Source organism: Myodes glareolus, chromosome 16 (assembly GCF_982192425.1).
Source record: "Myodes glareolus chromosome 16, mMyoGla1.1, whole genome shotgun sequence".
NCBI lineage: Eukaryota > Metazoa > Chordata > Mammalia > Rodentia > Cricetidae > Myodes > Myodes glareolus.
Window position 1 is genome coordinate 58,648,231 of NC_142041.1, and position 27,625 is coordinate 58,675,855.

The following is a 27,625-nucleotide window of genomic DNA, read 5'->3' on the forward strand; positions in this document are numbered from 1 at the left end:
CCTCCGCTCCCCAGCCTTTCCAGGAATGTTGGAGGCAGCCGCCCCCGAATCAAAAGGAGGTAGGAGTTTAGATCTCAAAATGTAGATGTCACATTTCAGTGCAAACTACTCCCACATTTAGCACTTTATCAGCATGACAAGACGAATCTTTTATCTCCCGTGGGGTGATGTGGGGGGGGGAGCGGCTTGCTGAGGAGATTGTCCTCAATAGATGGGCTGTAAAAGATTTTTAGTGTTCCTGGGCGTCCCACCGAGCGTCCCCCTCCACCCCACCCCCATCCCCCCAGGAGCACAGAGACTTGTGAAAAGTAACGCACAACTGGCCACCAGAATAATTCATTCGCTCTACCTTCCCGGCCGCACCTCCCACTCCTCCTTTTTGTGGCCGTCCTTTCTCTCCGAAAATCTCAGGTTACTTGACTGGGGAGTTCTCAGACCTCCCGTCCCTGCCCAGCCCTCAGCCTCCAATCCGTAAGAGACGCTCAGCCCCAGCAATTGGATTGGGCAGCCTGTCTTGACACAGCTCTGTGCTGAGGGCTTGAGGACGTGTTTCAACAGATGGTTGGGGTTAGTGTGTGTCATCACATTCGAGTGGGGATTAAGAGAAGGAAGGCTGCCCTGCTGGAGCTGTGTGGTCTTCTCCAAGTGAGAGTTGCAGGCACATTCAAGGACTTGGCTTTGGGGAAGAAGAGGAGAAATTCATTTGCAGCGGGCACAAGAAAAGCGGTATTTTCCAGGTAAAGTAAAAGACACCAAAACAAATCTCTCTCTCTCTCTCTCCCTCTCCCTCTCCCTCTCCCTCTCTCCTCTCTCTTCTCTCCTCTCTCCTCTCCCCCTCTCCCTCTTTCCTTCTCTCTCGCCGTAGTTTGGAATGTAATGCTAGCCCAGCACACTTGTCAAAGCCGGTGCTCGCCGTTCCATCAATGCTGCTATTGTACGGCTGACAGATAACAGTGCACACAGCTCCGGCTTGGCTGTCTTTGTAGCGCTAACGCTTCTCGAGCGTGGCTTTTGAAGGTGTAGCGAAGAAACTGTCTTTAGGAGCCCGGGTACCCATGAGATCCCCGGTACAGGCGCGGAACAGTAGGTGTAAATTGCTCGCCAAGGATGGACAAGGCCAAGAAAGCGTTAGCTTTAGCTTTCACCCTTAAGAGTTCACTTTGAAGTTGTTGCGTTCTCCTACTCAGTACGTAAAAATTCTTTTAAAGGCTCTTTGGCTTGCTGGCAGAGTCAGAAACGCTTTGTTAAGGATTTGTGCAAGGTAGATTGGGTCGATTTGTGATGGAGCCGGGGGGGGGGGGGGGGGGGGGTTTCTAATCATTTTTGGAGGCTGACTAAAGTCTGGGAACTCCTTGAAAAAAAAAGAGCTGGCTACCCTCGGTGCAGCGTTTAGGTCGGCTCTGAAACAAAAATGCTTAGAGCTGGAAGAATAGCCTAAAAGGGGAGGTTAAAGGAAATCGCTCTTTAACATATCCCGGTTGCAGCTGCAGCGAGAGCAGATGGAGGTAATTCACTTGCAGATCTGTGTGTGAGTTTTACAAGTCAGGGGACACTCAAGTAGCGAGTCTGGGATGGATCATTAAAGCCACTGCATTTATAGGCTTTAAACGGTGTTAATTAAATGTAAATAGATGTTCAGCCTGGGTTATAAACAAATAAACAAGAAGGTTTTAATTACAAATTAGTCATTGGAAATTAATGGTCATCCGGGTGCCGAGCAACAGTAAGTGAGCTGTCATCTGATGTGTGGCTAAGGGCTCTGCCAAAATCACCCACCAGGATTTAATTGAATGGAATATATAACAAGGGACATTAGACTCTACGTCTTCTGGCATTTAAAAAAGGGCCTTTCAAATGGTGGCCTTATTTTTCGAGGGATTAAAATGGTATTTTTATTTTTCAAGTACTCGAGCAAGATGGGTGAGTCTGGGTTACTTCTTTTACTGAACTGAGAGGCTGACTTCTTTCTGAGAAACTGTGGGTGAAGCTGCTCCTACAGGGAGCTCCTTACCCTCTGCAGGTGAGAGGCTTCTGTACATGGCACTGCCTCTGGACTGTTCCAAAGTAGGAGCTGTGTAGTAGGCAGAATCATAGGCTAATTGCCTGGGACTCTGCTTTGATTGCTCAGCGGCATCAAGACTCTAACATTCTGCTTCAAGTTGCCTTGTTGTAGCCATAGAGCAGACTTTTGAAAAAAAAAAAGTTGTTTTTTTTTTTTTTTTAAAGTTAGGACTAAAACAATATACCAGTATGGTGTTGAGATGTTGTTCAGAATGTCCTGTGGCCAAGGTTTGGACACCATCAGTGAAAAAAAAAATATTCTTCCATCAGGGCATTATCTGAGTCCCAATATTACATAACCGACGTGAAGTAGGACTTAGTTCATAAGCTGAAGTCGCTTGGAATTCCATTCATTCCGTGCTGGTTTTGCTGAGGAACCGAGGTTACAAAAAGTGAAAAGAGAAAGGGAGACTGATCTATCCCATCAGAGAGCACGGAACAGGTACGGAGCTAAGAGAGGGGGCCATCTGCTACCGTTGTAGCGTTATTTCTGTAGCGTTATTTCAGGACAGCATAAAGTCGTCTGGATGGGCTGAGCATTCTACCAAAGGCACTGACAAGGGTCTGCTCACGAATGGATGCCCCACAGGAGCCCGTGTCCCTTGTGCTGTGCTGGGTACTGGCCACAGAGTTGCCTGGTTAAGGCGTAGATAATATGGCAGATGCCCATTCTCCCATCCAAAGAAGCATTTGTGCCAACAAGACCTTGAGTGTTGGGACATAGTAAATTTGCGTCTTGAAGACACAAACTTGTGTTTTTGTCTCCCTAACAAAGCAATGTAAAAGCAGTTACTCAAAAGACGGCACCCACAGGGCAATCCCAGCTTCTTGTCAAAATCCGGATCTACCCATTCCAGATGGCAAACATCGAGAGACTTATTTGTGGTAACTTCTGCAGACCTCAGTTTGACATTTGGTTTTCTCCTGGCAGCATCGTGCTCCCAACACATGAAGTTCCCGTCAGCACTCTGACAGCTGTGGAAGTGTTCGAACACACAGGGGTCCCTCTTGGGGAGCCGAGTGGGGTTTTGTGTGTCCTGTGGCTGTGTCCTTCTGTCTAGATTTGAATTAAGGTGACGTGTCTGAGAGATGACTGGAAAGCTTGATTCACGAACGTTACCAAACTTATATTATGGCAGAGGGGGTTACTGAGAGGCATTAATCAAGATGATGCAGGGCAGGTTGAATGGGGACCTTCATCAAGATACTAAAAGGAGTATCTGTATTCTCTTTCCTTCTGGGGAACTTGAAGGACCACCAGACAGATTGCTGTAGCCATTTCCGTTGTCACGGTGCAGCCAAGTGGCAAGTGCGACACTTTTCCTTCCCTAACTTCCTGTGTAGGGAACAATGTTTGGGATTTGGAACCTCTCTGTTCTTTCAGTCCATAAAACAGTGTTTCTAGGACTGAGCTATGCAGACTATCAGATCTCCCTAACCTTCTTTGCCATGTGAACCAGGCCACCTTATGGGTCCAGTCAGGACATCTGGTGCTTTTTTCTGCATGCAAAACTGTGCAGAGCGCAGAGGGAATGTAAGGGGATTTCAGTTTTATAAGCTGTTCTAATTATTTGTATTTTTATCATTATTGGTATTGGGAGGAAGAGGCTCACGTGTAAAATTAAGTATGAGTCCATATGACGAACTCACCTTTATGTTAGCTCCATGGGAAAAAAATGAAAGAAGGTATTTTTGCAGGAAAAATAATCCCTGAAAATATGTTTCCTGTTTAAAAATATTTTCAATTCGGTCTCACTATGCTGGGGAGGAAGGGGAAAAGCTCACGAACTCCCCCTCAGCCTCTTCCCTCCACCCCAATATTTTCCTCTCCCGTACAGTCAATCTGTCATCAAATCCTATGAGTCCTTCCTTTAAAATATCTTCCACATCTGGCCAGCAGCTACTGCCCCAGTGCAATGGTTCTCTTCCACATGGGCTGTGGCAGCGGTCTCCCAGCTGGTCCCCTTTGTCTCCGCTTGCCTCTGTTTGTGACTGAACTGGAGACTGAAGCCAAGGCCTCATGCACATACAGCCACATACATGTTCTTCCACTGACCCACACCTGCCCATGCTGACCCACGCGTGTTTAGCCTCAGCTTTCCAACCATATTCCCATCCTATCCAGTTAAGTGACCAGGTTAGTGTCCCCACCTTCTAGGTCCGTTTGTCCTCGTGACTCATATTCTAGCTTGTGGAGTGGGAAGTGAGCTCATAGCACGTATGCTGTATGTCTGGGGACCTAGGACTAGAACCCGCAGCCTCCGCGTGCTAAGGAAGTGTTTTCCACCGATTCTCCCTTTATAAGCCTGTATGTGAAAAGGGATAATTTCGCTCATCCTCGCCTGTTTACTCATCTTTCGGAGATTTAGCTTGATCTCGACAACCTCCCATAGGCCTGTCACACGGGTGGGGTGGTGCCCTTCTCTGGATGCTGGTCCTTAGCTAGCGAGTTATGGATTGTGCCTAGCGTAATTGCTTTATTTCATTTCCTGCTTTGTGGTTTGTTTATTTTACCTGCTGACTGCAGGTAAGATGACAGAGACTAGCCTGTTTTACGGTCATCTCCACAGAGGTCATAAATAAATGTGTGTTCACTAACTCACAGAGATACTCAAACATTGAACATACTTTCTAGAAATCCCCTTCAGAGTCATTAATCGACTCTTTTTTTTTCTTTGTTTTGTTTTTCGAGATAAGGTCTCTCTGTGTAGCCCCGACTGTCTTGGAACTCACTATGTAGACCAGGCTGGCCTTGAACTCAGAGAGATTCGCTTGCTTCTGCCTCCCAAGTGCTGGGATTAAAGGCATGTGCCACCCAGCTATTAAATCAACTATTTAAAAGCTATTACCTGGCTAATAAATCAACGCTTTGTGCTTCCTTCTCATCCATCCATAACTGAAGAGGAGCAATGATGGAATTCAATTGGTTTTATTTTCCAAACCCTTAGGGGAAGCACCACTTTTAGTTAAAACATGAAATTATTGTTCCAAATCAAGATTGAGCGGTAGATGAAATTCCCATCTATTTCTACATTCCACAATGACTCTCATAGGAGTTACACCTATCACCTGCCCTTGTATCAGTTAAAATGTCAGTGATGGCCATAGATCTGGATAGCCCAAGACTGTATTCTAATCCAGAGAAGATTTTGGTTCTTTGCTTGTTTGTTTGTTTGTTTGTTTTTGTTTTGTTTTTTGTTTTTGTTTTTCAAGACACGGTTTCTCTGTGGCTTTGGAGCCTGTCCTGGAACTAGCTCTTGTAGACCAGTCTGGTCTCGAACTCAGAGAGATCTGCCTGCCTCTGTCTCCCTAGTGCCGGGATTAAAGGGGTGCACCACCACTGCCCGGCTCAAGATTTTACTTATTTATGTGGCCTTGAACAGAGGGTTAAACAATGGTGGCTTGGGTATCTGTAAGATGGATATAGGGGTACTTACCTTAGAGTGTTGTGAATAAAATATCCCATGTATGTATATCACTGCATGTCTAATAGTAAATAAATTAGTAACCATGGGAAGTGACAGCTACATTCATGGATCTAGGTCTACAACATAGGAATGAGCTCATCTTTGCCATGCCAATCATTCCTGCTATCTAGTCATGTGACCTAATCATTTAGCATTTCCTAAAGCAGGAGAAGACAGACAAGTGAGAGATGGGAGGAAGGGAGCAAGTAGTTTTGGCAATGATATATGTGAAGCATCTGTGTTGATGAACCTATAGAGTCCATACTGAGAGCCATTGCATGCTGGTTACGGAACAAGGGTCCCAAGTTCAGCACTAAGGGAAGTAAAGAGCAAGGCTAGCCAAAGTCCTCCAAGATCCTTTCTCTTACTTCTGGCACACACTTTAGAAAGAAAACAACGGGGCTTAAGAGATGGCTTAGCAGTTAATATCACTGACTGCTATTTCAGACGATCTGGGTTCAATTTCCAGTACCTACATGGTGGCTCCCACTAACTAGAGCTCCATTTTCATGGCTTCCTCAGGCATCAGGCAAACAACACACATACACCAAACGAGACCAAACAAGCAAGCAGTTACAAGTGCGATCAACCAGTTCCCAAACTCTGTAACTACCAGGAAACATGGGCGCTTCCATTGGTACCTTTCCCTGGAAGTGCAACTGACCAGGAAATTCTCTCACATATGCTTTGTAGCCCATTTAACAAAATGCACTCGTGGGCCCTGGTCATTTAACTGGTTCCCAGGAGTCTGGAGAGGTCAAATGGCTCTCTTTCCACTCTGACCAACTGTGCTGTCACTGCAGTGGGCCAGGAACCGGAAAGAAACTAGAAATATCACCACCACCCCAGCCCCAACAGGCTATGTGCCTGTGGACCCCCGTCCCCTGCAGACCTGTCTACAGAGTTTGGAAAAAAACAGCCACTTAATTGCTTGACTCTGACTTCAGCTGTAGCAGGACAACTTGTTGTTCTGCTTCGCCTTAAAATATGTGGCGCCTGTATTCCCAAGTAATAATGTACTAATGTTTTACTAATTTATAAAAGGCAATGCTCTGTTTTCACAGTTAAAACCTTGTGTGGTTTGGCTTGGTCTTGACAAGATCTTACTGTGTGGCCAAGGCTGCCCTCAACCCCACAACCTTCCTGCCTCAGCCTTTCAAATTCTGAGATCACTTGTTCCTACAGACTTGCTGTGGCACACCTGCCTCAATACCTTTTCTTGTGCTCTGCTTTTTCTATGTTCGTTTGCTTGTTTTTGCGACACAGGCACAATTGTAGGAAACAGTTTATGTTTTTAAACTGTGACTCTAAGGGACGAAGAGACACACCTCTGTCAATGGCAGCGGCTGAGTTGGCTCAGACATTGTATTTATGGGTGAGATGTCTTCATTGTCAATCTGGAAACTCATGTGTACAAACTCCAACACAAGGTGAAGAGTTAGAATCAGGAATAATCCGGGAACTGCCAAGAGCTAAGGGGCTCCGATTTAAATAAAGAACGCTCTCCTGGGGAAGCTCGGTAGAGAAGGGCATTTGCCACACAAGCCTGGCAACCTGAGTTCAACCTGAGTGTGGGTCATAAGATGGAGACCTAATCTCATTATTTTGTATAATTTGAGGGCTGTAAAGATAACGCAGTGGTTAGGAGTCTTTCCTTCTCTTATGGAGAAGACCTAGTTCTAGTTCCCAGCACCCAGATTCCTAGGTGTCTACAATTCCAATACCAGGGGAGTTGATGCCCCCTTCTGGCCTCTATGAGTACTGGATCTACGAACTAACAGAATCCCTCATATACACATAAATAAAAATAATATGCATTTTTTACAAGCATATAGTTTAAAGATTCTATTCCTAAGGCATTGGCTGGAGCTAGGTGTGGTATCTCATCCTGCAATCTAAGCACTCAGGACCATAAATCACAAATAAATACAAGAGAGAAATTAGCCCGGTATTTTTCTCTACTTACATATGTTTTTGTTTTTTTCTTTATTCCTCCTATTTTAATATTTAACCCATTTTCAGGTTGCGATGGGGTCAGTCTTCACCTGATTTACAAATTGCAATTGAGAGACGCTGGTTCTGTGCTTGCAATTAGCCAATCTGGTGGGGTTTTTATTATTCTTCCTCCGTGCAGAGTTTCCACTTCAGATAGTACAGAATGTTTCAAGAACATGGGAAAATTCTTAATTTCCTTGATGAAACAATTCCAGTACCACCCAGTCTATGTATCTACCCATTTGGGGGGAGCAATAATAGTGTACCCCTCAAAACAAAGTGGAGTCCGAATGAGAGCTCGCCGGGTCTCGATTCCTGTGGATAGAATGTTCTAGCTCAAGCAACATAACTTGCTATGGTTAGTACCGTCCTAAGGTACAAGCTACAACAGAATCACATGGGGCAGTGATTCTCAATACAATGGTTGTAGGGAGTGTGTACTTACTGGTGATACTTTACAAATGTAAGCCTGTGCATCTTCAAAATTCCTATCACAAATATGGCCTAGCACCTATTCACCTGTCTAGCACATAACAAGCTCCCTAAATAGACTTCCTGCCCACATAAAGCCTTCTCCTTAGCCTTCACCTGCCAAGAAGCAGTCATCAAGCGAGGAGAAAGAACGTCCTGGTGGGCAGATGGGCTTGGCAGCACCCAGGGATGTGGGAAAGTTCAGCTTCTACCTCCCATCTTATGGGAAGCACATCCCAGAAGGAGAGGCCCCCACAAATCCTGTTCTGCACTTCCCCCTGAGAACTTCATGCTGGTTAAAGCAAAGGTGTTTTGAACACGACAGATAGTAAAATCCTAGGATATGTAATCGTTTTTACTTGGCACACCTCAGGCTTCCCATGAAATATCACGGTTTTTTTTTCTCTGTATCTCTGTGTTTAATAAAGGGATTTGGGAGTGAGCTCAGCATGAAACAGAGCAGAATCTACTTCCTAGCAGTGGGGTCCGTGTTCTAAGAAAGGGTCAATGGTGAACATCCTCAGTAGAACCAGAGCCCAAAAGGAATTTGGGTAAGAAAGCAAATCTTGGCCGCGAACCTCTGGTGTACGTGGTTGTATCTCGTGTGTGGACAAAAGTAATGAATGCCATAGGGCACCCTGTTTGCCCTGAAGGGATATCTAGACTGACTGTGTGGGGAAGCAGACACACACACACACACACCACACACACACACATACCATAGTAGGGCTCAGAATTTCGGGATAAAATGTCAGTTATTAGTGCTAATTAAATAAAAGGGATGCCAACAGAAGCTTTGTTAGAGGAGTTAGAACCTGAGGTTGGCTGAATATGGTCCAAGGTCCCTGTGCAGATGGATCAGTGTATGATTCAATCCTAGGACTTCTGAGCTGCTGTGTTTGGGGACAATTTCCTTACCTTTCCTTTTGCTCAGTTTCCTTGTCTTTAAAGCGTGAACTGATCATCATGTATGCACGGTGGTGCACTGCAGGTGCAGGAGGGTCTGCAATGGCCCCCCCCCCCCCCGCCGCGTGGGGAGAATGCAGTGGCCAACACTTGCCTTTCAGTCCTTGTGCTTGCGCATTTGCTTGTGTTGGGAGCAAATTTCCTTGTCAGAAAGAAGGGGCCATAGAGAAAGGACGAGAGCAAAGAGAAGAGGAGGATGGTGGCTGGCCCGGGCCGCCACGTCTGCGCTCATCTGCGGGCCGCCACGTCTGCACTCATCTGTGGTCAGTGTGTCGTGTCCTGCATAAGCCAAGCCAGAGTCCAGACTGTCTCACACATCAGTTAGAGAGGCTGGTGCGGGAAATAAAGGGAAGCCTGCAATAGGAGAGGGGGTCATGTGAAATGACTCAGTAGGCAAAGGGATTTGCTGCATGGGCCTGGCTATCTGAGTTCCATCCCTGGATCCCATGAGATGGAAGGAGGGAGCTACTCAGAATGTTTATCCTCAACTTCTCTGGAGTGCGGTGCACATATGTGCACATGTAAGCGCACGCACACACACACACACACACACACACACACATAAGGAGGCAGGGGTTGTGATAGTGGAGGGGAAATAGCCTAACGGTTAGGAGCACTTGCTGCTCTTCTAGGGCCTGGGGTTGGGTCCCCAGCACTCACATGGGGGTTCATAACCATCTGTAGCTCCAGATCTAGCAGAGCTCTGCCTCTTCGATTCTCTGTAGGTACCGGGCACAAACATGGCACACAGACATACGTGCAGGTAAAACTCCTATAGCATATCAAATAATTAAAAATAAAGAAGAAAGGAGAAGGAGAGAGAACGTTGACAACTGTGACGCTCTCAAAAGTAAATATCCTCTAGAAGAGGCCTATTGTTATCCCCAGCAACAGTGAGGCAGAACACATGAAGGGACATTATTAAAGAAGCCACAGTAGAGTCTCGCTTGGTGGCCTGTTCTTATAATCCCTGCACACACAGGAGCCAGACGCAAGAGGATGGCAAGTTCATGACCAGCTGGGGCAGCTCAGCAAAATCCACCTGCAAATAACATTAAATTAAAAGTAAGTAAAATGATACCCAAATGGCAAAGACGACTCTGAGTTACGGAGGCCGGGCCCCAGGGATGGTGACTCCAAGTAAGGAAGCAGCAGGGCTGGCGGGGAGTTGTCATTGTGCGGCTCAGTGATTTCCAGAGGGGCAGAGGTCAGTATGCAGACGTTTGTTTCGTTCAAATCACATTTGGAATAACATTGTAATGCAAATATGGGTGAAATCTGTGAACATAAGGCTAGAGAGATGACTCAGCAATTGTGCATTGTGCACAAGTGTGTACATGCATGCACATAGACACACATGCACGCGCGCGCGCACACACACCATACTTGCTTCTCTTGCAAAGGACCCAGATTCCCTTCCCAGCACCTACATGACAGCTTACAACTGTCTGCAACTTCAGGATCCAGGGGATCCAGTGCCCTCATCTGGCACTGCAGACAAAACACTCAAACATGCAAACGTAAATAAATATTGAAAATGTGTGAATGCAAATGCTTAATAATAGAGTTCAAACAGGTAAACTTCAATTCTGGTGGCTGATTTACATGAGACAGGAACACAGCCTGTGTTTACAGAAGTAAGACATTTCTCCTTAGATTAAAAAGAATCTTAGATTAGAAAGAAGAGAGGCAAGGAGAAAAGGGGGAGGGTGATGGGGCGAGGTGAAAGAGGAGAGGGCAACAGGGGAGGGGGAAAGGTGATTATTGGTTGGCCAGGTAAAATTCTGGTATTCCTAAGTTTGGGGAAATAATGAATTTTCAAGTCAGAACACCAAACTACTTCTGCAAAACACTCATCATTTCCTTCTTTCAACTAAGATAATGCCGGCAGAAAGGGATGCAAAACCTAAAAAGAGTCCAGAGGCAAAAAGAGATGAAATATTTAGGTTGCTTCTGCTCATAAACCTTCAGGTTTCACCATGGAAGAGCTTGATTGATAGCCTCTCACAGGATGCATAAATGACATGTTTTCCAAATGATATACAGACTCACAGATGCCTTTCCTCCCTACAAAACAAATAATTCTTTCAAAAGTGTTAATTGGTGCATGGTACTTGTACAAAGCTGTGGAGTCAAGTGTGACATTTGACACATGCGTACAGTGTGCAATAATCAAATCAAGATAATTAGCATACCGGCCCAGTTCTAAAGTTAAAGATTTGGGAAAAGCTTCCAGGCTGGACTTGAAGCCACTGTGTAGCCAAGACCGACCTTTGAATTCCTTAGTCTCCTGGCTCTGCCTCCTCGGAGATCTTGTTTCCTCTTTTTTTCCTTTTGCTTCAACCCTGTAATTGCCTCTAAAATACAGAAGAACCATCCCTTAGTCAGGAACCAACCTAGTGCAGTCGAGGGACTCCAGGTCTTGCTACTGTTTTCTTTATAGAGAACGATTGTGTGGTCATTTCATACTCTTGCACTGTACCTTGGACCCTGTGACCAAAGGAACATAGGGCATGATGAACCAACATGATCTGCAATTGAAATACATTCTTTTAAAAAATTACTTTATTTTTAATTATGTGTGTATGTATATGTGTGTATGCTCCTACAGGCACACATGTGTTTGCATGTGCTCATGGAGGCCAGAGGAGGGCACCAGAGTCCCTGGAGTTATGGGTGACTGTGAGCCCTTTGCAGGTGGTTATGAGCCGTGTGCTGTGCTATGAATTGAACCCAGGTCCTCAGCAAGAGCAGTAATGTTTTCTTAACTGCTGAGCCATCTCTCCAGTCTCTGAGATGCATTTTCCTGTTTGTGAGAATGTGTGGAAATAGCAATGACCATGAAGACTTGACAGTGTTTGGATTCCTCAAAAGGGACTTGGGTTCCAATCAAGTCTTTAATGAAGCCTTGGGCCTGAGTTATGTTACTCTATTGAGTGCTCTGAACCGAATACTTTGCTTCCCTTGGGAGAAACGCCAGCCAGCATCTCAGCGCCTATCCTCTATTTCTCACTCAGAGCTGCTGGGCATGAGGGCATAATTGACATGAGCCAGTTTATATTTGAAAGCCATTAATGGCTGGCAACCAAACTGATGAGACATCCAGCACCAGGGTGGAAGCCCTGAAACATAAATGCCGAAGTCAGATCGATAACTCTCACATGCAGCAGGGGCACAGGCCTGGGCTGCACACCCTCGCGCTTCCTCCAGCACCCACTTAGCTCAAGGGCCGATGTTCTTGAAGGAAGGCTATGGTGAGGTTATGCACAGGATCTACCTATCTGGGAACTTGTATAGAAACAGGTTCTTCCATAAGGCAGGGTAACGTCAACCTCACTGTACCACCAAGGATGATTGTGAAGTTTAGACCCCCTTGCCTCCATCCCAGAAGTGCTGGGACTATAGGTGTGCACAGCCTCACCCGATTCTCTGAATGGTTTAATTTCAAATTCCAATTCTGAATTGTAATCCTGAAGTTACAAAGGCTTCTTGAATTGGAGACGTTCAGAGTTCAACTCCAACTAAGTCAGGCGTAGAAGCACAGAGCTGTAGTATATCTGAACCCTGCGCTGCCTCTTTGGTTTCATGCGAATTCTATTTCACACTGAGCAAATAATAAACTAAAATGCACATTTTGATGTTTCCTTGATAACTTTTCAGGACTCAGATGGAAGTGAAAACGATGTCCTAAATAATGGGAGTAGTTACTGCCAGGAAACGGAGGGGGGCGGAGCAATGGTAAACAGCAGGAATGCTGGGAATCCGGATCCCAGCACGGGGCTGCTGCCCACAGCTTGAGCAGAAGCAAACTGATGATTCTTCAGCAAAATGATGTTGATTCTTCGCCTTTATTTTACCATTCCCTTCATTTAGATCACATTGCCCTCCTCTTGTGAGCGGGTATAGTGGCCTCTGACTGCAGTCTCACACTTAGGAGGCAGAGGCTGCAAAACTTTGAAAGTTCAAGGCTGCCAGGTTTACATAAGAAGTTCCATGCCAGATAAAGCTCTATGGTGCAAACCGAGATATCTTTGCAACTAAAGCAGTGTTAGGATGGCTGTTAATAGCCGGCAGCCCGTTCTGTTTCTAACATCCCTGTGATCCCCAGTGATCTTACAGACCTCTGGTGAGATCTTCCCTTGGAACTAGTCTTGCCCTTCATCCACTCTAAAGCAGTTTCTTCGCAGCAATTTTTCCAGCTCCCGCCTATGGACGCCCACACATCCCCCCCCCCCCCCACCTGTCCGCTCCCTCCACACACTTTTCACACCACTGACCACTCTCTCCATGGACTTTTCCGCTCTGAACTAAACTGGTCTCGGGCATCCTGAATCTGCACCTTACCTCTGTTGTAAACCACTTGCTCACACTGCATTCTGGGTTGGCCCTGGATTCCATTAAGGTTCCGCATGCCAAAGCTCACCCATCTTGAATTGAAGGGAAAGATTCCAGCCTCATTACCTCAACGGAACTTTCTTTCTCAAACTCTTCCAGGTATTAATGGTTTCCTTTTCTGTGTGATCTCTTTCCACGTAAAACTCTGCCATCACCTTAGCCCTTGGTTATGTACAAATTTGCTTTCATTGCCATTCCTCAGAGATTGTGCTTCCCTGCCCTTGGGTTATTAGACTCACTAAGGCAGAAGTTGAGGTTTTAGTTCCATGTCCGTCAAGCATGACTTGAATATCACATATCCTCGCATGCTACAGACCCTCATTACAGCCACAGTTAGACTGGTCAAAGATGACAGGACTAGAAATTATACTTTGGTCATTGAGAATTTCGGGACACTAATCAGCCGCAAATCCACCGCTCCCCCAGGCACCTTCTGACAACGTGGATGAAACCATTGCAGTCCCCGACTGTCTGGTTTGAATATTTTTCCATCTCCTGCCCACATCACACTCCGGGGCTGCATTGGAGCTGGCACCCAGTCAGAAACGGATTCAGAGAGACAATAGGCCAACTCTGATCCGAAGCTTTCTTGATTAGATGTGAAATGCTATAGCTGGGTGTCAGTCACATGCCAGGCGCTTGGAACTCTATGCTAGCAATTAATTTCTCTTGAGAGGTGAACTGAGGAGATGGTGACAATTGTGGTTTTGAGGACCTGTAAAATTAGAGCCAGACCAGACTGCTAGGGAAGGTGACCCATCTACTACCCCCTGCTCAGTACAATGGAAATACCATAGACTCCCAGATAGGGAGGCCTATCTACTGTCTGCTACTCAGTATGGTGGAAATACCATAGACTCCCAGATAGGGAGACCTATCCACTGTCTGCTGCTCAGCATGGTGAAAATACCATAGACTTCAAGGAGTCTCTGTCTCTCTGTCTCTCTGTGACAATGGAGTTTGGTTAATAAATTTATTTGCCTAGGAATGGAAATCTTTGTAGGGCAATTAGCAAGCCACGTGAGAAGACATGACTGACATATCCTGTCAAAGATAGCGAATCTTGGGTGCTGATGTATCTCAACTAACTTAAAATTGGGTGTTCTGGGAAGTTAGGGAAATGAAGAAGGTTGGGAATATGTGTGTCTTGGAGAACATCTAAGGAGCTTTGACATCTGAAGAAAGACAAGGTGGATCTGTGGAGAGAACTGCGGGAAACCACAGAATTCTTCTTTCCCTTTTTGTTTGTTTGTTTCTTTGGTTTGGTTTGCTTTCAAGACAACATTTCTCCGGGTAGCCCTGGCTGTCCTGGAACTCGCTCTGTAGACCAGGCTGACCTTAAAGTCAAAGATTCACCTGCCTTTGCCCCTAAGTGCTGAGATTGAATGTGTGAGCCACCCTTCCTTCCTTCTTGTGATGGGGTCAAAGCCAGAGCCTTGCCTGTTAAGCAAGCATCCTGTCACTGAGTTGTCTCCCTAGCTCGCAGAGAGAGTTTCTGTCCGGGAGAATTACACAACACAGTTTCCAAGTTCAAACTGACTGGCGTGGTAGCTCTGAGAGAGGAACCAGCACCAGTTCACAACTAGTTGCAGCTCCATTTCCAGCGGGACCAGACGCCCTCTTCTGGCCTGCATGGGTACTGCAGGGCACACAATTATTTACACTCATGCGCATAGAACAAAGTAAATGAAACTTTTATTAAAAATCCAAACCTCTGGATTACCAATAGGACTCATGTGAGTTCACTTTCAAATTAAGACACGAGGGCATGAACTTTATTTCTTCCTCAATGACGGATTCGATGAAATATGAACACTGCAAAGAATTATGGGGTGGGGGCATCTCTTTTTTGGGTACGTTTCTGGTGAAAAATCCATTCCAAAACAAATAACCAGCACTGTTGCTATTGAGAACTGTTAGGCTAAAGACCTTTGCTTTTCTGTTGATTTGTGGTGTGTGTGTTGGGGGGGGGAGGTTGCTTGGAAGACATGCTGGTTATGTATCCCAAGTTAGGCTCAAACTTACCAGACTCCTCTGCCTCCGCCCCTGCCTAGTGCTCAGATGACAGGAGGATGCCCTCATACTCTTTATAACGACATTCTGTTTTATAAACACCCACAACGTGCTGCTCATCCTTCCTTCTTAATGTCCTCATTGAGCTCGGTCATGGAAATGTAGCAGCATTTGGGAAAGCAGAGAAGATGTGCCACTCTGGTGCCCCAGAAAGACAAAGTTCCGAAAACACCACATCCCTGGTTCTGAGCACTGGCTGGGTGGAGGGGCAGTTAGTGTGAGAACTCAAGACTCTTTGGTGGGCGTGGTCCCCACCACCCCATGGCTCCCATTACAAGGACCTCCAATACCAAAGTGACTGAGTTCGTCTCTACTCAGAGAACTCATGACTTCCAACTCCTACTGTCCTGCTCTTGTAATTCAAATATAGTATAAAGTAATTCAAAATATAGCATACTTTGTCATCAGTGGACAGACTTACTGAATGCAAGCAGCTGGAAGGTTGCTCAGTAATAAAATGTCATTAGGAAAAGAACATTTGAAAGAATTCAATGGAGCTTTCCCAGAAGAAACAGAAGAATTGAATTCACTGTGTTGCAGTAAACTGCAAGAGTATAGATACAATTGTGCATCCATGTTGGCTATGCTTAAAACTGATCTCTTGGCAAAGAAAACAAAATTAATCACTTTTGGTTTACAAATGTATGTTATACTCCTTATCTTACATTTTTTCTCATTTTGCACCATAAGAAAACAAATTAAATCTGAAATAAAAAGATTTCTTGACAATAAGCAAGTGTGGGTTTTTTTTTTACTTTTTGAAAGTTGTCCTTTATATATAGATGTTCCATATTTCCTCTTTGTTGTTACACGTATCTAACGGAAACCATTATGATTTTCAGAGCAGTGAAGGAACTATGTCATAGGGGAAAAAAAGTGGTTTTGTTGGTATATTTGGATATTGGTCATGTTTTAACCCACTGGAAAATGTGATGGCAAGTCTGGCTAGAATTATACAATCAGCCCAAGTTTGGCTTTACCGAGATTCCAGCTTCTGATGGGTGAATTTTGTTGGGAATGCGAAGGCGATATAGCAGAATAATAACCCATTCCATGTAGATGCCGTAGGCTACAGTGAGTGCTAGGAGACAATTCTCTGCAGCCGTGTCTTCTGTCTGCACCGGAGCTGTGCTCACTCCATCTCTAAGAAAGCTCTGTCTTCTCTACACATGCTTCCTGGCCACAGTGAGGGACACCACTGTCGTCCCTGACGGTGAGCAACAGAAGAAGCCATGCTGCACTGTTGCTACGCTCCTTGAAAGTCTCTTTGTCTTGCCAACTTGGTTCTGTACTTTCTACTATCTTTCCTCAAATATGCTCAGGTACCACCGTCCCCAAACACACATGAAGCGGCAAACTGCTGAAGTGAAAGTCTGAACCTAAAAAGACCTCTAGTAGAATAACTCAACATGATGAGCAATATGGTGAAGTCTCCTTTCTCCTGTTCACCCACCAAGTTTGGCCCCAGTCATCAGCTTGTTGTACAGAGGGTGGACTTCTTGCCTCTATTTACTACAAGTTGGGAGCCTTCTGAGTAAAATTTGATTTTAGTTTATGAAATGAACATTTTTAGTTTTTTAAAATTACATTTGCGCATTTACTTAGAAGGAGGCATGCCACAGCACACAGTGGAGTTTAGAGACGACTTTTGGGAGTTAGGCTCACTCCTGCCACCATGTAGATTCTGGGGACCAAACTCAAGTTATCAGGCTTGGTGGCCCGTTTCTATCCATGGTGTCATCTCTCTGACCCCAAATATACATTTTAAAATTTCATGTGACAGCTGACACTTAAGACTTTATAAAGCACGTTTAAATATTGTATTGGGTTTAGAGAATCTTATAGAGAATGTCATGTAATTAAATACCTGTGCCCATTTTTAAGGATAGGAAACTAAGTCACATTTGTAGGTAATACACACGAACATACTAATATCTAGCCAACAAGACCATGATCTCTGAAGATTATTCTCAATATTTTTTAAGAGAGGGACCATAGTTTATCTTTTTTTTATGTTTCTATCCTTTTCAATCTACATACACACACTCACAGGGTTGGGGCACACACACACACACATACACTCACATATACATACACACAGAGTTCCTGCCCTGACACACTGATTCATGATTAATGATTGATTTCACAATGCTCTGAAAGCGTACCCACACAACCATTCTGTTTTTGATTTTCAGTGTAGTGCTCAATGAATTACCTAAGACAGCTATTTATTGTAAAATTGACTTTGCTTGGGTGTTTTTGCCCAACTGTAGACTGATGTCAGTGTTCTGAGTATGTTAGAAATGTCTAGGCAATGATGTTTGATAGGTTTCATGGATTAAAGGCATCTTCGATTGGTGTTTTTAGTTCTCAGCATCCTGAGGGACCTGCAACCCCATCAGTTACGTCATAGTTGAGGGATGCATGAATGCAATTTTGGTCTTTTTAAAGCAAGCCGATTAAGACAGCTTATCAACTGCAGATTAATCTGAGCAACTGATTTCTACTTTTCTCATAATTTTCCATTACTTTTGCAACTCCTTTTAGCTCTGCAGGTTTTAGTAAAGAATTGAAAATGCAGAAAGTGAAGTCACTGCACACAGCAGAGCTGGTGAAGCAACAGAAACGGGAGCTAAGACCTGGATCTGTTTCTCTACACTTTCTGGTATCTATTTTCATAAACTGAAAAGTTAGCTTGTACTTAAAAACTTTTACAAACCAGGCTCACACTGTCTCCCAACCAGTCACCAATCCTTAGTAGCTCTGGTCAAGGACAATTCATCTTTAATTTTTTATTTATTTACTTATTTTGAGATGTGACTCTCATTATGTTGCCCAGGGTGAGCCTTGACTCAGACTTGAACAATCCTCTGGATGAACTGAAACTACAGATACAGCATTGTGTATCAAAAGTTACCGTTTTTACATATCACACCGCCATTGCAAATCATCTCTGTGGACCCTTTTAAAATTTGATCTTCACGATGGCTTAGATGAAGACTAGATGGAATGCATCTCACTGCATGCATTTTATGGATTACCAAATATAAGGAGTAGGCTACGTAGGTTTCTTGCCCATAGCCAGAACTTGGCAAGACTTAGATAAAGACATATTTCCTGACGTTTATAATCATAGTTCTCTCTAGGAGATTTTTTATTTAGCTATGATGGGGAAATGTGATGTTGAGAACTGACCCAGGGGCTGTGTGCATTCTTTAAGCAGGTATGCTACTACTGCAGCCATCTAGTATATTCTGCTAATATCCCAGGCCTTCTGAAGGGTTGGGGCTATATATAAGTCCATGATACATCTGCCAAGTGTGGGCAAGGTCCTGGTTCAATTCCCTATGCCTTTCTGAAAAGTCTAGAATTAGGTTGCTTTTGTTAATACAAAGAAAACATTCACTTAAAAAACAAACAAACAACCAAAAATAATGTCTACATTTTATATATACTAAGTTGAAATTTATGAAAGACAAACTCATACACTATGTAATATTTTGTATTCTTAGGTAAACCACACTGAAATATTAATATTGAGTGATATAGTACCATGATGTGGAGAAATGACTTCCGGTGCATTTGAGAGAAGGGATACATTCTCTCTCTCTCTCTCTCTCTCTCTCTCTCTCTCTCTCTCTCTCTCACCTTCTCTCTCTTTGGTTTCTCCTCATCGTCTGTATAAGAAGCTGAATTCTGGAGTTTAAACCCTTCCAGCAATGCTGTAGACTTAGATACACCAAAGGAGTGATCCCGAGACACTAGATACTACATTCCCTATCATTGCCTGAATATTCCTACCATTCCCTTTGTGTGTTTATTTATTAAAATTGCTATTGCATTTATTTATTTGTCCGTGCAGGTGTATGAAGTCAGAGGACAACTGTCAGGAGTTGGGTTTCTCCTTCATGTGGGTCTCAGGCACTGAGCTCGGGTTGTCAGGCTTAGCAACAAATGATTCACCCACTGAGCCAGCTCACTGAATCGTGTGTGGACGTATGTGTGTGAGTTTGTTTTTGCTGTGCTGAGGACTGAACCCACGATTCACTCAACCCTGTGCAAGAGCTTTGCTCAAATGTCATTCTCTCCCTTCCTTTTCCTTTTAAACCTAGTTGAGAGTTTAACCAATTTCTTTTCCTTATATTTGTTAATGATTTTAACCTTGCAAAATTCTTTTTTAAGAACATAGTCATAAGGACATATATTTGTTTTAAAAGGCAGATTGAAAAATCTTATCTCAATCCACAGCAGTCCCCGGCACATTCAGTAATTGCTTGTTTAACGAATGGGCGATGTTTAGAGTTCTCTATTAAAAAGCTTTTAAGACATTACGGTCTAAATACTTAAACACAAGACCCAAAAATTAAGTTGGCTCAAGGCACCAAACCTCAGCTTTATTGCACGGCGTAGTTTTAAAGCCAGAAAAAGAAAGAAAGAGCGAACAAATTTCACTTTTAAGTGATTAAGTCAGCCTGTGGAAGGCTGAACTGCCCTCGTGGTAATCTGACAGGTGTGGCCTTTGACTGACTGCTTTGTTTAGACTGTTTAGTGACTGCTTGTCTGTGTGACAAAAGGAAAGGGGGGAAAAAAAAGTCCCACATGCTGCTGGTGAGAACTCATGATTTCTTCCTTCCTTTTGCTCTAGCCAGTTCGAAAAGAATATAGCGGCACAGCCATCTCTAGGAGACAGGCACTTTCCCAGGTGGTCCTCGTGTCCATCCCTGTGACTCAGGCAGGGACTAGTCAGAGGCAATATGTATGTTAAAAACAGAGGGTGACAAGCATCTCTCCCATCTCACCCCACCCCACCCTTTTCCCCTCCTTCATTAAAAAAAAAAAGTAAGATAGGATCTCACTATACAGCTCAGGCTGGTCGGGAAATTGCTGTGTAGACCAAGCTACCTTGAAATCACAGAGATCTGCCCGCCTCTGCCTTCTGAATGTTGCAATCCCCACTTACTTCTGCAAAGCCACCTTTGCATTAGTCCAGGGATTCCCGGACAGCACATAGACGGACACCTTAGTGCACAACCCGACTTCATAGCAACGTGAGGGAACTGTGGGTAAAATCTGCATCCATTGGAGTCAGACAACCTCACTCAGGTCCCTCGGCTCGGCCTGGCGTAAAACCTTCAAGGACTGCTTGCAGAAGTCTGTCCCTCGTCACATCTTTGCCTGCCTGTCACCTTTATCCCTGGCTCCAGCCTTAGCCTCCGATTTCAGCTCCGGACAAGGTGCTCCTGCAGATTCTGCTTTTTCCTCACTGCATCTCAATACATCCTGATGAGTATCTATCTCTCACTCTGCAGCCACTGCAATGGGATGGCATCAGGGTCCAGTCCTCTTTCCTCCTCTTCAGCCTCCGTCTAGTCCCTTCTTGCCACCCCCTCAATACGTGCTCATTGGTGCGCAGGGTGCTGCATTTGCAATCTGTGCCTCTGCTTGCTTGCACAAAAACCAGGTGATAAGCCTAACTCATTTTATATGAAATATCCTCCCCCAATGCACCATTTCTAAAATTCTAACACCAGAATGTTGAATTGGGTGCTCAGGAGATAGTTCAGTCAGGAAAGTACTTGAGGCCTTGACCCCTAGCCCCAGAACCCATATAAATGTAGGTGTGTTTTTAATCCTAGAGCTGGAGAGGCAGCGACAGGTGGGCCTGGAAGTTAGATGGCAGGATGACTGGCTGGGTCAGTAAGAGACGCTTATCTCTTCCAATCAAGGTAGAAGGGATTTGAAGTGTGTCAGAGGAAGTTGACCTCTGGTATCTCCATGCATGCACACACACACACACATAAACACACACAAAACTTTTCATTTCTTAGACCATCAAAGTACTTGGTCCCTTGATGGTCCCCTGGTCTAAAGTCACAGTACCGTGTAGGTAATTGTCCAATTCCATCTTTTTAACGAGGTTCTTACTGCTTCCTTTTATTTATAACACAGCTGAGGTGGGGTGGGGTACTGGGTAGCAGACAGGGGTTGGCTCCTGCTGGGCCAGTGCCCTGTCACAGACCTATACCACTGACCCATGCCTTTCTGTTTTTATGTTTAAACATGTAAACCCAGGCCGCTGAAGGAACCTCTCTCAGGATGCCTTTCTGTTCCCTAGAAGTGCTATTGCACCAGCGCCTTCAGGACGCTCAGACTCTATTCTTCTCTTTAAACAGTAAATTTTAGACATCAATCATATGGATATAGTTTACATTTTCCAACAGTTTACACCTTTTGCCCAGGCCAGTTGAACTTCCCATGCGGCTACCACGCTTCTTCCTATAATTTACCAGACTTTCTAGGTAAAGAGGAGAAAGAGCTTGCTGTGAAGCTGGCAAGAGAGAGGAGTGAGGTTCTGATGAACACTTGTTAGTTGGTGTACAGCGCTGAGGCCATTAGGAGTAGGAGGAGGCGCTCCCACAGGACACAAACCTAGAGCCACGCTGGTCCCTCATCCTCATGCCCAAGACAGCCCTGAGAGGACTAGACCAGTGCCCAAAGGAAAACAGTACTATTGTTTAGAATCAGGGCCTCCCAAGAAGATGGTTTTGTGAGATCCCGCTATTGTTCTGAGCAGGCAAGCCATCTGCCTGCTTATCCCACGTGTCCCTTTGCTACCCATGTCCTCCGAAATCACTTCTCATTCCTAGTAGATGAGAAAGAATTTGTCAAGTAAACGTGCAATCTTTTCGCAAAAGGAATTTGTCCAATAAATGTGTTATATTTTCCTCCTATAGAATGGCAGTACTTTTCCAGATTCTTTAGCAGCTCTTGCTGACTTTTTAACCAACTTGAATCTACATGTCCTTCAGTCCTTAGGAAGCTACCGGAAGCCAATTGATTCGGTTAATTCACATCAGTCTGAATAATTTCTCCTGACAGATTACTTCCGTTCTAAGCCCCAAGTACTTTTTAATCCTAGGCAGGTTATTGCTGAGGATAAATGATTTCACATTTCTCATAAAGATGCCAGTCATTAAGGATATTAACGCGCATTCTTTCCCCTTGGGTGGAGGGGAGCTGCCGTTTTAGCAATGTTGCCGCGTCAGCCTTCCTATTGTCAAAGGCAGCAAATGATGAGAAAATCAATTTACCCTTTAGAATTGGTCAACTGCGGAATCCTTTGAAGTGAAGGGTGGGCAGGGTTTTGTCTGCCTCTAGAATCACATAAAAGCTCACGCTGTATGGACGTCGATAAAATGACATGAAATTTAATGAGCGCTAGTCCCTACCCCTAAAATAGAGGTTTGAGAAACGGCGGATGTGGTTGAAATGAATCCCTGTTCATGTACTGTGTGTTCATATACAGGACACACCATCTGAAAGACGAGAGGGTTGGAGGAGGCAGAACCTCCATATTGAAGTAAGTTGGGCCGTCTGAAGATGTTTATTTGGTACAATAGACTCCAAGTGAACTTTGTTTCTGGGGTTTTTTGAGACAGAGACTGGCCACGTAACCCAGGCTGGTCTTCAACTATGTAAATTGGGAGGGGGGAAAAGACATACATTGCTACTACTGTTCTCTCTCATTAGCGGGGCCTAGATTTAACGAAGACATGAGTGATTTGAAAGCAGAAAGGGCACTGTTTGGGAAGAAGAGAGGTACTGTTGGACGCAGAGGGCAGGGTGAGGAACAGGACATAAATATGAACCAAACAGAATGACAAACATTTTCAAATGAATTAAGTTAAAATTCAAAGCAAAACGAAAAAAGAGCTCACTGCTTAGGCTGGTCTAGCCCACATTTGCAGTCCGACTGCCACTGGGCCCTGAGGGACCCTGCCCGGTTGCAGATGGACTTTGCATGAACACCTTCCCATGATGGGAGGAGACTGTATGGTACACGCCACGGATGGAATGATTTACATCTTGCCTGGTAGGTTGGCTGGGACATGTGGAGGGAAGCTCTGCAGGGCCCCTCATAACCTTCCGAGTGATCTGTGCCCTGGCAACGACTTGCTTCTCCACCCAGAAAGGGAAGATTAGGTCGTTGTCGAAGAATGACAAGCATTTCATATTTGGAAATGACTAAATAATGAACTGCTTGGATTCCACAGAAATACAAGGAGAGAAGAAGATTAATTTCCCACCAAAGTCTAGTGCAAACATGACCTTTCTATTGTAAATCTCATGAACAGGAAAGAAATTACATCAGGAGCGTTGTTTCTAGGGCAGGGAATTTGGAAATATATTAATGATAGGATGTCTCAGATGGGCAAAAACTGTTTATTATAATCTTCCATCTACAGAGATGAGAAAAATTCTTTCTACTGCATTTTCCTGAAAGAATGTAGTTAGTGGATTTAAACGACAGACATGGAAGGGTCATCTTTTTATCCTTGGCCTGCAGGCAGGATTGTAGTCAAAACTCTCACGAAAGAGAACACGCAACTGACCCCCAAGACCTCTAGGTGAGCAAAAATAAAAATTAGAAGTAGTAGATGGCAAAGCTCAGAGGTGTTGAAATTAATAAAGATCAGGTCCGGTTGGCATTATTTGAGCTAAAATTCATTTCTGTTTGCGAAGAACAAATGCTTAACGAAAGTCCTAAAATGGTCTGTTTGGCAATAGGTCTGTGTAATAAATTCCTTTTGGTATTAGTATTAATGTCTGGTCATTGTTTTGCTCTCTTCACCAGGGCGGGGAAGGAGGGAGTCTTGCCCTAGAGCTCTGGGGACACTGGAGTTCCCTGCCCCAGACACTGCGCAGAGAGAATGCACAGTAGTTGTTAGAAGCAAAGGACACTCTGGACCTGGGAACACAATGAACCCCAGCACTGGGGGAGGCTGGCTTTGCTGTAGCCAGGATGGGCTGTCTGTGTCTAGCTGAAGAGGACGTGCAAGGGAGGATGGGAGTAGCTCCTCTGACAAATTTCCTGGGCCGGGAGTGAAGCGAAGCCCAGGAAGCTGAGTTGGGTTGAAGACTGGACTAAGTAGGACTAGCGTCACTGACAGGAGACCAAGCTAGTTGGAGAGGCTTTCCTACTAATGAGGCTGCAAACCGAGAGAAAGACACAGAAGAGCTTATATGAGTTTGAGCCTGAGCAGGGCCCAGTGAGGACCCAAGATGTCACAGCAGCATGTGCAACCCAAGGCTTCGAAGGCGAGTCACCTATAACAGCCACACCAGCTGGAGTGACGCCCACTTTCCCCGGCCATGCCTCCCTACGCTCTATGAATAATGCCCTGCCTGTGCCCACTGTGTCCCCTGGGAATAGTCATTTTTGGCTGGATTGATAACTATAGCTTAAGCAGGTTTGCTAGCAGGAACTGTAAAGCCGAAGTCATGTGTTAGCTGGGCATTTGAAAATCGCCTTCTTTGCTTGCTTTCATGCAAAAGGACCCTGAATCATGCAAATTACATTTTAGCCCTTTCGTCGTCACTGTAGTTAGTCATGAAGTATATGCGGATTGACCTTAGATTTACAGTAAATGCCCTAGAAATTATATAAGCCTTGCAATCTCAAGGTCTTCCTACCTTCCATTCCTCAAGGATAATACTCTCAAGACACTGTCACATCAACGTGCTCAGATATCCCCATGATGTAGCAAGTGCTGAGCTAACAGGACAAGGTGGAGTAGTCTCAGGGACAGGCTAGGTATCTAATGTGAGTATCTAGGCTGTCAGTGATAAAACCTTAGACAAGGCGCTTTATCCCTCTCTCACTCCCAAGTTTCACAAAATTTATGTTTTAGGTTGACACAGGGTCTTATTCCAGGCTTTCCTTGAGAAAACTCATTATATAGCTCAGGATGACCTTGAACTTGGCGTACTCCTCCTCCGCCTCCTGTGTGCTGTACTAATGTAGGGCCTCCAGAATGCCAGGCAGCCGCGTTCTCAGCTGAGTCATGTCGCCAGGCCACTCAAGTATCATAATTTAAATATTTATTCGAGTCTCCTGGCTGTCCAGGCTAGTCTTGAACACCTAGCTCAAGTGAACCTTCTGCCTGTCTCTACTTGTAACTGGAACAACAGTGGGAGTCAATGTGCAACCTAAATGAAATGGTTTGTTGTTGTTTGTTTGTTTGTTTGTTTGTTCTGAGTAGTGAAACTATTTTCAAACAAAACCTACCGTCACTGTAAAACAGATGGAATCAACCTGGTTTGGTGGTGGCTCACTGAGCATTCAGAAGGGGAGGCAGAAGGGTCATGTGAGTTTGAGGGCAGTTTGAGCCACACAGTGAGTTCTAGGTCCATGCTGGCTGTAGAGTGAGGCCCTGTTTCATAAAAACCAACCAGGGGCTGGAGAGACAATTAGGGAGTTCAAAGCAGGGGCCGCTCTTCCAGAGGACCCAGGTTCCGTTTCCACCATCCGCACAGCAGCTTCCAGCATCTGTTACTGCAGTCCTAGGGCCTCTGATGTTCTTTCTGATCTCTGGGGGCGCTTCACATGTGTTGTGCACAGGCATGCAGGCAGGCAAAAACATTCAGACACGTCAAGACAAATACTTGTTTAAAAGCCAAACAAACAAAACACACACGCACACACACACACACACACACACACACACACACACACACGTGCGTGCATGTGCAAACCCCAGTGACATCCAGAACAAAATGATGCTTTTTAAAATCTGAATCCTGGCTACTGGGCTAGCCTGGCTTTACTTTACATCCGCCATGCCACACATGGTAAAGCACTTGAACAGACATGGGCTGAAAGCCTCAGGCTCCTGGAAAGCCAGTTTTAAACTTAGAAGATACTATTCTTTTTACGTAAGGTTCCTTACAGATATGGAAGGAATGGAGTCTGTGGAGTCGTACTAATTGGGGTTCAAATCTTGGCTTAGACACTGCCTTAGCTGTGTAATTAATATTGTGGGCTGGATCTGCAACACCACCTGGAGGCTTCAGGGCTGAAGGCAAGATGGCTGGCCTGTGATCCTCGGGAGGTGCTGGAACCTTCAAGTAGGGGCCTAGTGAAGGGCATCAGGTCACTGAGGTCACGCTCTTGAAGTTGGGACTTGGCCACTAGCTTCCTCCTTTGCGCTTTTGGCTTTTTGGTGTCTTTATGTAGGATGCTTTGCACCACCGTGCCATGATGTTCTAAACCAATCACAGGCTTCCTGCAGACAACAGAACCAACCCAGCATGGGTGGGAATCTCTGAACCCTGGTTCGTAATGAACCTTCCCTCCTGAAAAGTTGCTTCTCTCAGGGATTGTGTGATACGGGTGGAAAATGGGCTCCCACAGCCAAACTTGGCTTTCCCATTGGTACCATAAAGATTAAATAATTTTATATAAGGATATGGGTAGGTCAAGAACGCTTATTAGGCAGCAGGATGATAGTTCAGGGGTTAAGAGTCCATTTCACAGAACCCGAATCCTAACCCCAACACCCACATGGTGGCTCACAACTATCAATAACTCTAATTCTCAGGATCCAGTGCCCCTTTCTGCCTCCCAAGAGTGCTGCATACGTGTAGGAAAAACACCCAAGCATACCAAATAATCAAATAATAAGTTTTTTTTCAAGGGAGCTTATTAGAGTTGCGACTGAGTTAGCACCAGTGAGGTCCTGGGTCCCTGTTCTCTCTAAAATACAAAACAGGAATGCACGGGCACATCTAGCCCTAAACCCCAAAGACTCCAGTTGATGCTGAAATTCTTTAGAACCTGAATTGGTTTTGATTGTTCCAAATTAAAGGAGGCGGGGAAATTCTTCTAATCCACTGAACATTCTGTATGCCCTGGGGAGCGTGTGTTGTGTAGAAACTGCTGAGTCTCCTAAATAACAGGACGGAGGTTCCAGCCTGGCCAGGCGTGGAACTTAATGCGTCTTGCTTCGGTCAAAGAACAAGAGAGGAAATGTCACCGAGAATATGTTAATTAGAAGCCTCACGAAGGTTGCATTCACCCCAGGTCATAAACCAGAGAGCCGGTGCTTATCTCTAAGAACCCACAGAGTTCCCATAAGTGCATCCCCAAGTGTGTTAGTGCTGAAAATCCCCAAATTCAGGGGATTGTATGAAATAAGCTGTACTTTGTTTCCTTTTAATTACACTGATTTATTTATGTACGTCAGGAGGGCGGGATTTGCAGAGGTCAGAGGGCAGCTTGTTGGAATTTCTCTACTTCCACAATGGGTTCCAGGGATCGAACTCAGGGCTGCAAGGTTTAGCAGCAAGTGCTTTTACCAGCTGTCACCTCACTGGCCCCTAAATTGTAGTTTACAGCTCACCTTCTGTGGGCAGCA

At 44.9% G+C, this 27,625-nt stretch overlaps 1 protein-coding gene across 2 annotated transcripts in view; it reads left to right on the forward strand.

Moving 5' to 3' along the window:
• The first annotated feature begins 308 nt into the window (after positions 1–308).
• Positions 309–27,625, forward strand: part of Sulf1 (sulfatase 1) — a 167,981-nt gene continuing 140,664 nt past the window's right edge. Inside the window, exon 1 of one of the 2 annotated variants that reach the window (XM_048420442.3) lies at positions 309–737. The gene's annotated coding sequence lies outside the window, so the exon portion shown is untranslated. The remainder of the gene's footprint in view (positions 738–27,625) is intronic. The other variant, XM_048420443.3, reaches the window with a different exon arrangement.